We start from the raw sequence: 16,834 nt of genomic DNA, 5'->3' as shown, positions 1-16,834 counted from the left end.
TGCTAATTACAAATTACAAACGGCGGTATAGATACTGTGATTATTATTCTCTACTAGTAATGGCGGCGATCAGTGACTTTTAGCGGGACTGCGGCAGACATTCTGACACTGGGGGGGAACTGACTCTGTGTCACTGACATCCCCAGTGACACCAATACAATGATCAGTGCTAAAAAAAAGCACTGACACTGTACTAATGGCACTGGGCAGGAAGGGGTTAATATGAGGGGTGATCAAAGGGTTAACTATGTGTAGGGATTGTTTTACTAGGGAGTGGGGGGGGTTGTGCTTAACTGTAAGCACATTGCTCTGGATGGCTGTGCTATGCACAGCCATCCAGAGCAGTGTGCCCGAGCCAACAGAAAGGAAGACTGTTTGTAAACAAAACAAAACAGTCTTACCCCCTGTTGGAGATGCTCGGTAATCACTGGCGGGTAATTACTGGTCGGGACCTGGTGATTGACAGCCTCGCATGGCGGCACGGGTAGGGCGTGAGCACCCCCTACCCGGAATCGCAAAATCACGTGTATATATATATGTGATTTTGCACAACCCTGCCTCCCTGTAGCAGTATATCTGCCATAGGGTGGCGGGGAAGCGGTTAATTCTTGTCAGAACAACAAGTCAGGGCCTGGACTGAGTGAAGCTAAAGGGGAGGGGCAGCATGACTGGGGCTTGCAGACGAGGCGGAGATTGGATTTGGGTGGGAGTATATTCAGGAGGTAGGGGTGGTTGCTCACCTGATTGGAGTATTCGAGCCTGAGGGTGGTCTTGCCGGGATGAGGAAGGGGTTGGGACTTGTCCCTTCGGAGGTCAGTCGGAGCTTGTGCCAGCACAAGTGTGGTTTCTCCCACCCTCCCTACCTCCCTGGAGCGGTTTCTTGTTTTGTTTTGCTGTTTTGTTTTGTTTGTTTTGTTTCGGTTATTGCTTTTGTCCTTTGTGTTTGTCCTGTTGTTTGCTTTGTGTGGGTTAGTTGATTTTGTTTTCTTTTTCCATTAGCATTTTGGTCCTGAGGTGTTTGTCTGGTTTTTGTTTTGTCATGGCAGCCGGCAGGTGTCGCTGGGTCTTTGAAGTTGGTGCTGGAGTGACAATTTGGTGGATTATGGGTTGGGCCCAACCTAGGTATGGGTGTTTCCTCCCAATTATAAGGTTACGTTGGTAAGGTGAGAGTTCATTGGCTGTATCTGGGACTATGTAACTGTTGTATTGTCCCCGAGGCGGTGTAGTAGCGGCTGGGGGCCTTTTCGTTGGGTGTCAGATACAGCCGAGTTATTGATGTGAGTAACAGTGCCTTCGAAGACCTTGGACCCAGTTGGGATCATTACTGTCAGTTATTATTTGATTGTACTGTATGAAATGTTATGTAAGAGTTATGTTAAATAAATGGACTGCTATGGCCGGTTTTACACCAAAAGGAGAGTCGCATGGTTGTGTAGGTGGGGGATGGTTGAAGGGGTGGTTGTTTTATGGATTAGGTTTTAAGTATTAGCCTTAATATTCTGCATGTCCCTCAGTCATGACTTTCTTCAGCGTCAACAAACACCACCGTGCCCTTCACCACACCATATGGATATCTCCTCACCTTATATCATGGACCCCACTGCAAAAGGAGGGTCAATTGCGCTTTTATACTAGAAACCACGATATTCTGCAGAATTCACCTGGTCATTATCAATCAACCAGAAATAGATATATTAAAAGGAAGCAAAGAACATCCATGAGTGCAGACTGCTAGTTTATTTCCATAAGAAAGTTAAAAATCCACTCGCATATTAAAAAGTTCATAAAGGTATGTCACAGGCTAATAACTCGACTTTCCATAATGGCATCTAAGCTTTGCCCAGCGTGATGAGGTCACTGCCCAGCTGATGCGTTGTGCCCCAGTCGGCTTTCTCAAAGGCTCCAAAGGCTCCTTTTAATATATATATTCCTGGGAGATCAGTATTGACCAGGTGAATACTGAAGAAGATCGTGGTATCAATATAAAAACGCAATTGACCCTCCTTTTGGATTGGGGGTCCATGATACAGTATAAGGTAAGGAGATACCTATGAGGTGTGTTGAAGGCCACGGTGGTGTTTGTTCATGCTGGAGAAAGTCATATTGTTGTTCTGACAAGAGTTAATATGTTGATTCAAGATTGCACGAAGATTGGTTGGTGTATGGGACTCTCACACTGGACTATATGTTTTTTGTTTTGCTTTTTTATGCATTAAGAGCTATACTGTGTGTGTGTGTGTTCATATATGTATATATATATATATAATTTTTTTTATTTATTTATTTATTTAGTTTGCACATTCACAAAATGATACTGAATACTGGGGGGATCTGTTTATGATAAAAGGTTATAGTATGAGGTTATATGATAATTGATTTGTTATGTCATATTAAAAGGTCTTCACCAGTATTTCATTTTGATTCATATACATCACCATTACCAAAATTCTATTTTATTTTTTTTTATTTCTCTTTGGTTCTGCACAATACATCGCGCATGGCATGTCTCTTTAAAACAGGATGTATACAAATGACATGGTGCAGCTATGCAAATCATATCTTTATGCTCCTGTGGCAAACTGTACATCCAGAACCACCATGTTTGGGGCAGATCCATTCTAAAACCAAGTATTTCCACCTGTATACATCTGTACAAGATACAGCACATATGACTCTATGAAGTAGGGCATGGGGAAGGCCTAACTGTTTGTTACTCTAGGTTCACACCTAAGCATTTTCTGCAGCATTTTGCAGGAATGCAGTATAGTTTATTTAACATGATTTCCAATGGGACGTTTTCACCTGGTGCGTGTTTCGGAAAGGGTAAGGGACTTATTTGAACGCAAAAAGTTGCGTTTTTGGTTCTATAGACCTAAATGGAAACGCTGCAAAAAAGCATGTATTGCATTTTGCATTTTAAATCTACCTAACAACAAGGAAAATGAAAAGAAAAATGAAAAAAAAAACCTGCATAAAAAATACAGCAAAAACGCAATGCAGAAACGGCTTAAATGCAACCTGCATAGCTGTGAACCTAGCCTTAGGTATTGTAAGGGGACCAGGATTATCTGGTAAACCATGCACAGGACAAGGACCCCCAGGAACAGTCCACGTAGGTTTGTCCTGCACTTTTATTCAGCAAGGCAGCAAACACAGTTGACTGCAAGGAGGCTTTGTAGAGCAAGTCCATAGCGGATAACAAACAAAACATCTGCATCTGCTGAGCTGCTCACTAAACTCAGGTCAGTTTCTAATTAACAGGGTACCCTCCAGTGGGTACCCCAAACAAAGAGGTAGCACTTGTGCCTTTTTAGTGTTCTGTCAGGCACTGGAAATGATATAAATGAAGTAAACTATTACACAAACATGAAAAAACTCACTGCCTTCCTTTCCTCGAGCTTCCATGGTGAACTGCACAGAAATACAACTGGAGAAGCATATTTCATTTATTTGCTAGTTTACCTCACCCAGGGACACAGCACTGAGTCACACTAACAGAAGGCAACGCTTGCTGTCATTGAATTATCTGACAATATTTGGCTCACGTTTTACATAAAGACACCCTTCTGGACTAAACAAATGTTAAAAGGAATGGAGCATCTGAAATGTGAATATTACACCAGATGCACATATCCCTCAAATGAAGTCTTAGTAACCATGATATGAAAGTCTATCCGTATTATAATGTACATTCAATGACATTGTTGCATATCAGGAACTTGATATGATGGGTAACTTTTTAGTTTTATTTTATAATAGAAAATAGAAATGGCTCGTAAGTAGGTGGTCTACTATAACATGGATGGTTGCACACTGACACAGTGCATTATCTGGTTTCCCTTCTGTGAGGGGAGCATCCTTCAAGTTTATTTCATGGAATTGAAGCAACACTTCTACTTATGGCAGCAGTCCTCAGACTATAGCTCACTGCTTCAATAAGCATACCAATCCATACCACTCCAGGTGGGTCCACTCTTGCCCACACCAAATGTGGTTGCACATCTGCTTTTTGCCATGTAACAATAATCCAAAGAATATGGGTGATGACACAACCAGCGAATATTGTATAAAAGTGGAACAAATGGAAAAGCGGACAAACCTCTTACAAGTTTCACTAAGCGCTAAACTGCGCTTACTAGGGTAGTGATCTCCCTCTTCACTTTTAACTCAAATCTCAGCGCCCATAATGAAGGGACCAGTAGCACCCATTCATGATTAGTGAGATCAATTTTATAAATAATGTTTAGTGAAGTCACAATAAATCCTAAAATTTACACAAAGACCATTAGAAATGTATTTTAAAACTTTTGTCTGAATAATATATAAGGACGTTGGATGGACACAACATATAACCATAGTTATTCACAAACCATAAATAATAAAGTAATGCATTTCAATGTAAGTGCAGCGCTAAAGCATAAGTGACAAATGGAATCATAAAGTGCTTATGTGAACAAATGTGTATCATACAATATTCAAGTGACATATATCTAATAAACATCTCAGATCATATAAAATCATAGAATCATAAAAGTTCTAAAAATCTGAACTTAAATAGTGAATATAAATAGTCCATGGCACTACAGATCACAGAAGTGACAAATAGTACGTGTGTGCTTATCAGCAATAATAGTGATAACAAATAGTCTGTGGCACTACTGGTCACAGCAAAGTCCGCTGATCGTGGAACTACAAAGCGCAGCAATACCAGCTGGGATGCTTGAGAGTGCTCATAATCCAATGGGAATCCACCACCTTATATGGATGTGCACTCACCAGAACGCTTATCCTTATGGGGGGTCTCAGGAAGCCAGAAATAGGGACCGGACTTCTCCAGGGTCAGGACTATGTAAAACCAGCAAAGGATCCTCCTAGGAGAAAAAGCTCACCAAAGGAGCCGAAGGTATGGCAATATAGTGTAGTTTTATTGTAAATGGTTAAAAGTAATCCACGTGAATACAGCAAAGAGTTAAATGCATGAAAGCATACCAAAATGGCCACCACAGCGGCATGATGTCAGCACGTAAGGCTCCATCCAACGCGTTTCGTGTGCATGCACGTCCTCAGGGGCATGCCTACTAAAGTAGTAAAAGTAATGTACTAAAGTAATGCAAACAGAAGAAGATGGTGCACCGGCCTAGTGTAATACCATGAAACTCTTTCTTAAATAAAAACAATGATATCAATGTACTCACAAAAGTACACAATCAAGTGCATGTAACAAATCCCAACATGCCACTGCAAACATGTCCATCCATAGCTTACACTTTTCAAGGGCAATGCCCTTTTCTGCAGAACTCTGTGCCCCTATGGATGGACATGTTTCCAGTGGCATGATGGGATTTGTTATATGCACTTCATGTGCACTTTTGTGAGTACATTGATATTATTGTGTTTATTTAACCACTTCCCGACCGGCCGTTGTATATAAACGGCCGGACGGTGGCACTGCAGGGTCAGGGTGGCCATTTACAAATGGCCTCCTCGCACCCTGCTTGTGCGTGCTCCCCGGGAGCGCGCAGCACCGCGATCCAGTGCCCGCTGTGTCCTCTGTACGAGGTCCTGATCATGTGATCACTGATTGGCCAATCAGTGATCACATGCAAAGTAGTAAGCAAGATGTCACTTGTGACATCATTACTTACTACGTGTGAAAGCTGTGAATGATCACAGAGGTCACATGGTACAAGGCTATTCACAACAGCCTTGTACCATGTGACAAGCTGTGACCAATCACAGCTCACTCAGTAGTTCTCAATGGTTGCAAGAATGCAGACAGAGAGAAAGAGAAATGATTGCTTTTACATCCTATATGGGTGTAAAAGCAATCAGTGTAAAAAAAAAAAATCTTCATCACCCCTCACAAGTAGTACAGTGTCACCATGGTGACACTGTAATGCTAGGGTGACAATATGTAAAAAAATAAATAAATAAATAATATAAAAAAAAAATAAAAATGTAAAAAAAAAATGTTTAAAAATTATAATTTTTGGTTATAAACTAATTTGGCTTATTTTTTTTTACTAAAAAGATAACGGAATACATTTTGGCCAAGATTTATGATGAAATTTTATTTATTTGCAAAATTTTATAAGAAAAACACTTTTTTTCAAAATTTTTGGACATTTTCATTTACATAGCAAAAAAAATTAAAATCCCAATGGTGAATAAATACCACCAAAATAAAGTTTTATCTGTCTCAAAAAATGGTAAAAAATCCATATGGGTACAGTGTTGCATGACCGCGCAATTGTCATTCAAAGTGTGATAGCGCTGAAAGCTGAAAATTGCCCTGGTCAGGAAGGGGGTAAAAGTGTCCGGACTGGAAGTGGTTAAGAAAGTGTTTTACAATGTTACACTAGATCTTCTTATGGTCACATTTCAATGCTGGTTTTCTCCAAATTGAAGTGGGCAGCAAGGCCGATGTGGTGTGCTTTGGAGGACCTCTGTGATGGCTAATCTATCACATTGGGGTGGATTTACTAAAACTGATGCACTCAGAATCTGGTGCAGCTGTGCATGGTAGCCAATCAGCTTCTAACTTCAGCATGTTCAGTTAAGCTTTGACAATAAACCTGGAAGCTGATTGGTTTCTATGCAGAGCTGTACCAGATTTTGCAATTTCCAGTTTTAGTAAATAACCCCCATTGACTATATTCAAGAGAAACCTGCCCTGAGCCTACATTGACTTTCTTGAGGGCCTTTCCTACTTGAAGTGCTGGCATATGTTTTTGTTTTGTTCTATAAAAGATACAGTAAACTGCAGGAAAAGCACCACTAAAAAAGCCATAAGAATAAGGATCCAAAAGAAAAATCAAATGAATAATGGAAATAAAACATCAGGGAAACAAGATAGCAAAGAAAAATAAAACACAGTATCACCACCCACCTTATGACCATATAAAAAGATTTTTATACATGTTGAAACAGCTATTTCTATGGCCCGCTGCTTGCCATTTACCAGCACTTCAAAAAAAAATTGTGATGGTTACCATCTCTTATTAGCTTCTACGCAAATAAAGTCAGTAAATATGTTATCTGTTGTATTTAGTGATTTCAACAGTTCTGAAGACAATATCCTGCTTTTCTATCAGAGCAGAAAACATAAAAAGAATTCTAGATAAAAGCATAGAAACTATCGAGCCCTGTATTGACTAATTTGACTGCCGGGCCCTTGGAACAAACACAGTTATGAAGAAGTGACATTTTCTTGATAAATGAAGCCATACATTTTGCTCGGGGTAATTTTAAAACAATGATTTCCTTTTCCATGAGGAAATCATATGAGTAATTAACATTTTGAAGCTGAATTGTTGAATGGTTTGTCTTGTGTTTCTTAATTGAGTTTCTTTGTGGCTGCTATGTAGTTTTTCTTCTCCATTCTTTACCTCTCTGGTGAAAGACTGATAAACTTTCCCTAAATGTCAGAGGAGTGAAATGGCATCATTTCTCGTCTCCGATAAGAATAATTCACTCTTTCACGTTGACTTTCTTTAAATTTGATTGCTGTTGGAGTTTAAATGTGCTGAACTAGTAAATCATTTAAGAGAGCTCATACTTATTTTGCATACTTGATTATTTCCCTTCAGAAATAGCAACTCCAAGTAGGAAGTTATTATGAGGTAATCAAATCATGATTGCAAGTGATTAAGATCTGCTAAATGGACAAGCTTCCAGCATTTATCACTCTTTGTAAAGTTTAGAATACTTCCTCTTAGGAGTTATTGTTAAAGTCTTGGATATGTCTCCGTGATGCATTCACTGTAGCCTCAAGGGTTTATGACAGTTCTGTTCTTTCAATCCTTTAGAACACCTTAAAGTTTAACAGTACTTTCACAAAAAGTTATGCATTTGTACTTTCTCAGCAGCTCCTGAAAAATGCCAATATGAAAGAATACTAGCAAAACTGCCTGCAACCTCCTGACTCTGGGGAAAGCTGACATCCAGGGAAGTAAATTGCTTATTAAGTTCATGGAAGAACATTAGGCCTGTCTCCAGTTGCTTCTAATGGTGGTCTCAAGCCAGTTTAAACATTTCAAAAACTTTATAAAATAATTTGTCCCAAACCTGGAAAATAGAAAATGTAGCTTTCACTGCAGTTTCCACCCATTTCTGTGGCACTGTCGACCAAAGTGACCCTGTTCAGTACCATGGTTGCTGCTGCCCCTTTATGTAAACCCAGGGTGTCATGGATACACCTCCTTTGTGTGCATCATTAGGTACATGGCTGACCTCATAATATAAGCACTGCTTTCTGCAGCAGAGAAGGGTGCCCATTGGCACAGAATACACAGTGGACCAGACTGGCCACATTACCAGCCAGAAGACACTAGGTTAAAAGGTAACTATAATGTAAATTTTGAAAAGTAAATCCCGGGGGGCTGGGACTCCAAAGGGAAGTGGGGCTGTTGTGAGCAAGGATGGGGGGCAGAATTGGTTACATATTATATAGAATATTGATGCCAGTACAGGGTAAAGATGTGCTGCAAGAAATAAGATTTCTGTTCAGTAAAGTAACTCATCATCCTGGCATTTTTTTCATGGGCAGCATGAAAAAGTAAAACAGCATATGTTTAGTTAGTCCTCAGGGGGGACAATTGAGTAAGGAAAGCATGATAAATTGAAAAGTTCATAGGATGGTTCCTTAATGAGGAACACACTGCTTAACAATGAAGATGTTATTTTTTTTAAAAAACCAGATACTCCTCCAACACAATTTAAACAACAAGTCTCTATTTTAACACACTTTTACCATAGAGGTAAAAAAATTGTATAAATATATTGTATTCGTAAACTTTGGGGGAGATTTACTAGAACTGGAGAGCTCAAAATGTGATGCAGCTGTGCATGGTAGCCAATCAGCTTCTAACTTCAGCTTGTTCAGTTAAGCTTTGACAATAAATCCTGGAAGCTGATTGGATTCTATGCAGAGCTGCACCAGATTTTACACACTCCAGTTTTGGTAAATCTCCCCAAGTGAATCTAACATACATGGCTTAATTCCATAGAATTTTCAGGAGGCTTCTTTGTAAAATGGCTACCACTGAGTAACTTGATTAGACTATTTAGAATGATTCTTTAAAAACTATCCTTCTAAAAATAAAGAATTTACAAAAAAATACTGGCTGATACTTTACAAAAAAAAAAAATTAATAATAAATAAATAAATAACTGAGTACTGCACTAGAGGTACGATAGTGTGTAGCTGGAACTGCTGCAGGTTCTTATAATGGTTTTGAGTCCCATTTTTTTCAGCAATGGTTTTCTTTGTTTTTTTGTTTTTTTTTTTTACATTTGACACATATACATATGATATTACGTGTTAGCTAAAGAGACAGCAGAGCAAAAGTAGCTCCCCTTCAGACTAGACTAGCCTGTCCAATTAAAACTTTAGACTGAGCCATCCAGTAAAAAATAATTAACTATTCTCTGGGTAAATTTCAGTACTACTGATCTTTATAAGAAGAAATTGGGAAAACTTGAAAAATTGCTAAGACACCTGCTGGCTGGGTGGAATGACCTCTTTTAGAGCCTGGAAGCTGGATGGAGAGTGATGATCAACTTGTCTCTTGAGAATTCCCATAGGTGTTCAATTGGGTTCAGATCAGGAGACATACTTGGCCTGGGAATCATTTTCACTCTGTTTTCTTCATAAAAGCAACAGTGGCTTTAGATATGTGTTTTGGATCTTTGTCATGTTGGAAAAGTGCATGACAACTGAGGGCACGGAGTGATGTTAGCAGCTTCTCTTCCAATATAGAGCAGATAATCTATGAATTCACGATACCATCAATGAAATGCGGTTCCCCGACACCAGCAGCACTCATGCAACCCCAACAGAAGGTGTTAAGGACCGACCGGCAGTAGCCTCTAGCGCTCCACAGACCGGGATTCCCCAGGGTGTGGAATCTAAGTCCCGACCTGCTTGTTCACCAGGGCCCCTGATGGTGGGGATGGACTTGGAGCAAGCAGAAACCAGGTTGCGGCCCCTGGGTGCAAACAGCTGTGGTAGAAGCACTTGCCGGTGGTACGTAGCAGGTGAGAGCCTGATGTGAGGAGGCAGAGTGAATGAAGTCAGACAGGCCAGGTCGGTAACAGCGGAGGCAGGATAGTACAAGCGGCAGGCAGAAGAATAAACAGGTCACCGTCCAGGTTCGGCAACAGGAGATCAAAACGTACAGGAGTAGGCAGTAGAATGGTCAGGTAAGCCAGGGATCAGAGCAGGAGACAGTCAACGAATCAGGGTCGGCAACAAAGTAGGACACAGGATACAGAAAAAGACCATACGGCAACTAGAGCATATTTAGTGTCTGTTTAAATAGGGTGCCCTGCACTCTCATTGGTGCCAGGTGCGTGTCCGCGTTTGCGAGTGCGCATGCGTGAACGCCGTTGCCGTCACGCGCGCCCAGGTCCTAGTGCCTGCACGCTAGTGCGGCCCGGCATACTGCGCATGCGCAGACTCGCATGACGCGGTACAGCCTGGGGTCCCTGACAAAAGGACACTGCCACCACCACACTTCACTGTAAGTACCATGCATTTTTCTATTTACTGCTCACCTTTATCGACACCATACAGTTTTGAAACGAGTCCCAGTAGTCTTCTTTTTCAGAATGGGCCCTGGCAAATTCTAGACAGGCTTTTTTGTGCCTGGGCTTTAGGAGAGGCTTCCTTCGTGGTCGACACCATGCATGCCATTCCTCTGCAGTGTATGCCATATTGTGTCACGGGAAACAATCACCCCAGTTTGGCTTTCTACTTCTTTAGCTAACTGAAGTGAACTTGCACGGAGATTTTCTTTAACTCTTCTCATCAGAAGACGCTCCTGTCGAGGTGTTAACTTCCATGGATGGCCTGGACGTCTCTTTGAGATGGATGCAGTTCCACCTTTGTTATATTTCTGTATCGTGTTTACTCCAGTATTCTGACTGATAAGTAAAGCTTTGCTGATCTTCTTGTAGCCTTCACCTTTCTTGTGTAAAGAAATTATTTTCTTTCTCAAACCTTGTGACATTTCTCTTCCACGTGGTGCCATTGCTGACAGCATGAAATGGGAAGGGGTTTTCTCTGTTAAGTAATACCCTTTTATAGTCATCTTTCTGCTGGACACCTGTTTAATGAATAATTAGACTCACCTGTAGTTGAATTCTTGTTAATTTGGATTCTGTTGTCTAAAATTTATCTTTGCTCATAAGACTTTCATTAGGGTGTATTCATTTTTGCAACATGGTCTTAAATGAATTTATTAGGAAAAATACTTTTTGTGTATGCAAATTAACAAATCGTGTTTGCAAGCAATGGCCCACATTTGTGGGAGTATTTTGTAGTATAGTGTCCCATAGAAAATGTTGATTTTGAAAGGAAAGTATAGGTTTTCTGACAAATCTGCTGGGGTGTACTCATTTATGCTGAGCACTGTACATATACACATACACATATTATAAAATATGTGCAAAATCACTGCCAAGTTCTACTTGCCCTCTCCACACTTCAGCGCTGTCCTTGGCTTCCACTGCAGTCCTATTTGGGCAGAATGACACTTATGTTATCCTACCCATTTCCTGTGAGTTCATTCTGTTGTTAACCTCTTGCTGCCCATGTAATGCATATGCGCTGCAGCATAGAGGGTGTACTTTAATACCCACACAGCATACATACAGTATGGCGTAGATTTACTAAAACTGGTGCTCTCAGAACCTGCTGCAACTGTGCATGGTAGCCAATCAGCTTCTAACTTCAGCTTGTTCAGTTAAGCTTTGACAATAAAACCTGGAAGCTGATTGGTTATTATTATTATTATACAGGATTTATATAGCGCCACCCGTTTGCGCAGAGCTTTACAAAATGAAGGTAGACATTACAGTTACAATACAATTTGGTACAAGAGGAAACAGAGGGCCCTGCTCGTTAGAGCTTATAGTCTAGAAATGTATGCATAATTGCCCTAGATTTTGCACTCTCCAATTTTAGTAAATAACCCCATGTGTGTCCATGGACGGCCAAGGTTTCTGTGCTCACTGTGCACTCCCAGCAAAATGACTAAACGGTCACTATAATAATGGCAGAGCACAGTGAACATGTTTTAAAGTGCTTGTAAAGGCTCGAGGTTTTTTACCTTCATGCATTCTATGCAAGAAGATAAAAACCTTCTGTGCGCAGTAGTGCCCCCAGCCCCCTCAATACTTAACTGAGCCCCATCCAGATCCAAAGATGTGCATGACAGCCTCAGCTGTCCCAGGTCTCTGCCTCCTCATTGGCTGAGACAGCAAGCGGAAGCTGTTGGCTCCTGCTGCTGTCAATCACAACCACTCAGCCAATGAGGAGAGAGAGGGGGCGGACCAAGCAGCGACTTTGTGCGTGAATGGACACACAGAGCAGCGGGTGCCCCCATTGTGCAAAACCACTACACAGAGCAGGTAAGTATAACATGTTTGTTATTTTACAGAAAAAAAATTATGTTTAGTATCACTTTAAGCACAGAAATTTTGGCTGCCTAGTGACACATATGTGCAGTATGCAGGCATTAAATCCCAAACCTTTATTGCTGTTTATATGTGTTAGGCAGATGTAAAGGGGTTAAACATATGCAAATATGAACATTTAGTAAGTGTACACAGATGTGTTTAATCGTTCATAAATCATCATTATTACAAAATCAGATTAGAAGATAAAAACAAAATGTCTAGAAAATGTATACAAATAACTCCAAACATAGTTAGAACTACTTGCTATTATGCTCTACTATGCAGAGTAAAGAAATGTTGACATGCTTTCCGTTGGTTAAAATGCAAACATTTATTATATTGCAGCATTCATTTCTTAGATGTGATGGCTGCATTCGTCTTCTTTTTAAGCTATCTTTCTTCTATTTTCACTTAGTGATCCAGCCAGTAAGTCTGTTGTTTTTTAAAAGCACAAACTCCCCAGCAGAATGTATCAATTATAGAGATGAAACAAGATATACCTGTGCTCAAATCCCAATAGGTTGTACATGCATTTATCTATCAGGTGCTAAAGGGGTGTAGCCACATATTAACACTAGAAAGCCCAGAGGAATCCTCTGCACACTGCTAATTACTCTTTCCAGAAAACGTTGCAATAAAAATAGGAATTTTTAGTTCACATATATTGTAATAAATGTTTAAGCTGGCCAGCTGAGTCAAAGTAAACCCTCTATGGCCAGTCCTACGCTGCTCTGTGATTTGAGCACAGGTATATCTTCTTTCTGTTGCATAGTAGGTCAGTCACCAGACCTAAACCTAGCAGCTCTACCCTACTTTGTGTCTGTTTGCCCCAGGTTGTCATTGTGTCCAGGGGCGGACTGACCATTTGGAAACTCGGGCACTGCCGAGGGTCCGGGGTCAGTAGGTGGCCCCATGAGATGCCCCTGGTACCTTTTTCATAGGCTTTTTGGAGTTTGGGCAAGGACACAGGGGCCCCATGATCCCCTATTGCCCAGGGGCTCCATGAGTTGTCAGTACGCCCCCGTTGTGTCCACAGTACCATTTGCTTTGGCACAGCAGAGTTGGATTGGCTACAGAAGAATTACTTTGCCATAGCTACGCATTGTTAATAAGATCAATTTGTTTTAAAGCCAACCCTTACTGTCCTCTGTAGCTGCAGGCACTGTAGAGCAATTAGCCCTCAAAATTCACAGCAGAACAATTGAAGCTGTTTAAGTCCTTCTCTCAGCAGCTCAGCTTAGCCTTCTCCCCTCTTCCAATCTTCACATTTCTGAGGAAGCCTTTCTTAACCAGGGTTCCTTGAAACTCTAGGGTTACTTCAGAAGTTGCCAGGAACTTCTTAAGCAGTGAACCGTAATGGATTCATCTTCTGAATGATGGTGTCTTCATAGTTCTGGCACCCACACAAGCAGAATTACAAGAATGGAACCAGTGGAGCTTCTCCTTCGGTTTCTCAGGTAAATAATCACTAACACAAATCATCATGTTCAATGCGTGCTAGGGGAGGATTCTTCCTACTGACCACCATTGTAATAATAATTCTTCCTACTGTCCTCCAATGTAAGGGGGCTCCACACTGACCACCACTGAAATGAACATTTTCTAATAGACCAGCAGTGTAACAGGGCATTCCTTCCTCTAACCACCTGCAAAAGAAGGCCATTTTCTCATTGACCATCAAGCTGGTGTGGCTAATGTACCATGAACTGTAACTATACTAATTTTTAGCAGGTGTTCCCTGAGACCTTAATATTATTTCAAGGATTCCTCCATGGTAAAAACTTGGGTGAGTGAGAAGGCATGCCCTGGATCCAAAAGATGCAACTTTTGATGCAGGGTTCACTAAACGGGTCAATCCTACACCAAGAGTTGTATACCTATGGACACTACGCACTCGTTCCTTCTCACTATAGTTTTCTCACTGAAATAACCACATGATTGTACCAGAAAGGTAGCAACCCAAACCCCCAAGGGGGTCCACCACCACCATCCACCATTGGGTTCAGCATAGTAGAAGTAGTTTTTTCCTCACTGCCCATGTAGCCACCTACCCACAACTAGATAACGATCCAGTCAGTCCAGCACGGTCTCCACCGAAAAACCAAATCCATAGTAAAAAGGTTGGGAAAGACTCCTTAAAGGTAAAAACAGAGCAGGTGCTTGATGAGGAAATCGAAGAAAGCTATTCATATACATACTGTATACTGCTTGTTAAAAATAAGTTAATACTTGAATGTATATAACCTGGCCATAAATTCACTTTAAAGTAGAACTCTAGTTTTGTGGTTAGTGGTAAACTATCTACAAAGTGCAAAGCAAAAATTTTTTTTGTTTGTTTTTTGCAAAGGATATCTAAATCAAACCAAACAGACTTCTGTGAAAATCATCCAATCTCACAAGCAGGAAATAAGATTTCAGTGCTAATTCTGTACAGAAACAATGTATAGAACACCTCCAGGCTACCATATTGCAAGGAAACATTTGATTTTAGAAAATCATAGCAGCTGAAAACTGACAGATAATTAAATAACATTAAACTACAAAATGGCTTGTACACAGTTATATAAATTATAACATTAGGTAGTAGTTTTCCTTGAAAGTCAATTTCTAGTTTACATTAAAATGTTGTATATGTTAATTAATATAAAAGTGAACCTGTCAGCACTACTTAAATTTGCAAAATTAGGAATCCTGCCTAACAGCAGGTACCAGAAGGACTTAGCTGATATCTTTATTAGCCAAAAACCCCTCTCTTATGGTCCTCAATGATCCTTAGTCGAATCTCTTAGCAAGGACTCAACGTTACCATCTTTCTATACAATGAGAGCACCTTGGTAGCCAATAGTATGTTCTTTCTATGGTAAGTCCTTTGAAACAGTGTGCATCCAGGAACCCACAGGGGCATAATTAGACTAATCAATTGGTTAGCAGAGAACTCTGTGTTGTCACAATTTGCTCATTTATTGCTCACATATTGTCACTATTACCAGTTTATTTAGTGTTACAATTGCTTGTTTGTTGCCCATGTATTGTAATAACTACATGTTTTGCTACATACATATTGTGGCATTAGCCCATTTGTTGCCCATGTCATTATTGCTCTTTCACTGACTTCATATTATCATGCTTACCCCTTTCTTGTCTGTGTATTGTTAAGACTGAATTTTTGTTGCCCGTGTAATGATGACTCATGTATTGTCATGTTTAACCTGCGTACTGTAACAATTGCTTGCTTCTTACCTATGTATTGTCAGGATTGCCATGGTTTTGCTTACATGTTGTCAACTCAAGAACTGTTTAGAATATCATATTGCTATAATTTAATCACCTGCAGACTTGTCACTGTCAAACCGCATTGCTGTAAGTTCCTTGCTTTACCTTGACCTATTAAACCCTTCGCTTTGGGAGTATCTCACCAAAAGTGACAATTTTTGTTAAAGGGGATACTCGAAATCTGACTTGTATCTTAGTGCAGACTTCTAGGAAAAACAGTGGGCCAATCACACAAGCAGGAAATTATATTTCTGGGGGGATTCTGTACACCATCTGTGTACAGAACTCTTCCAGGTAGCCATATTGCATTTCATTTTACAGAAAATGATAACACTGCAGATTGAAAAGGAAAGGTAATTTTTAATTACATTCAATTACAACATGACTTGTGTCATATGTATATGATGTATATGCTATATTATTTTTTTTTGCTATTTTTTCCATAAAAGTGGAGTTGCCCTTTATGTAGCAATTTCAGTTTGTGGAACTCAAATACAGTTAAACTCTGCTTTAACATGGAATATGTATCCGAAGCTACATCCATGCTAAGAGTATATCAATGATATTAGTGAATTCAAGGAACAATGTTTTAAACAGCTAAATATGTTTTTAGATATCTGTGTTCATTTACAGAACCTTTTATAACATTATGAGCCAAAATTAGAAGTATTGCCTATAACAACAAATCATGCATGCACTTTAGTTTTCTATTTTACACTTGAAAAATGAAAACTGGCATTCGAATGGTCGCTTAGGGCAAACCTTGGCATACAGCTGTTTAGCTGTTTTTACATGATCCTCATTATCAGTAAGTTAAGCATTTTTTTTTATTATTATTATCATTTAGCAGCAGAATGTTACATTTGACTTTGAAAATTTTTGTGCACACTGACCACAAAACCCGGTTGCACCGCAACTTGGATTTTTTTGTTTGTTCTTTATAATTCTGTGACCTTTAGATACCTTTTGTTTCTGTTGATCCATGAACGCCTCCAGTGCATTCTACAGAGGAAAGAAAAAATCAAGAAAATACTTTACAAAGTTTATGTAGCATGTCAAATTCAAACAGACAGAGATGTGTAAAGCAAAAAAGCAATTC

At 40.0% G+C, this 16,834-nt stretch overlaps 1 long non-coding RNA gene across 2 annotated transcripts in view; it reads right to left on the bottom strand.

Annotated features, from left to right (window-relative positions):
- LOC149460433 (uncharacterized) overlaps positions 1-16,834 on the bottom strand; it is a 148,706-nt gene that overhangs the window by 16,225 nt on the left and 115,647 nt on the right. The window contains exons 2-3 of one of the 2 annotated variants that reach the window (XR_016313075.1): positions 16,699-16,737; positions 14,514-14,596 (exon numbers count right to left, since the gene is read on the bottom strand). This is a non-coding gene — a long non-coding RNA (uncharacterized LOC149460433). The remainder of the gene's footprint in view (positions 1-14,513; positions 14,597-16,698; positions 16,738-16,834) is intronic. The other variant, XR_016313074.1, reaches the window with a different exon arrangement.

The sequence above is a fragment of the Staurois parvus genome, unplaced genomic scaffold (genome assembly GCF_062004578.1).
Source record: "Staurois parvus isolate SC_StPar_1 unplaced genomic scaffold, SC_StPar_1.0 ptg000230l, whole genome shotgun sequence".
Classification (NCBI taxonomy): Eukaryota; Metazoa; Chordata; class Amphibia; order Anura; family Ranidae; genus Staurois; species Staurois parvus.
Note: the sequence above shows the minus strand (reverse complement) of the source record. Positions and strands in the feature narration are given on the sequence as shown.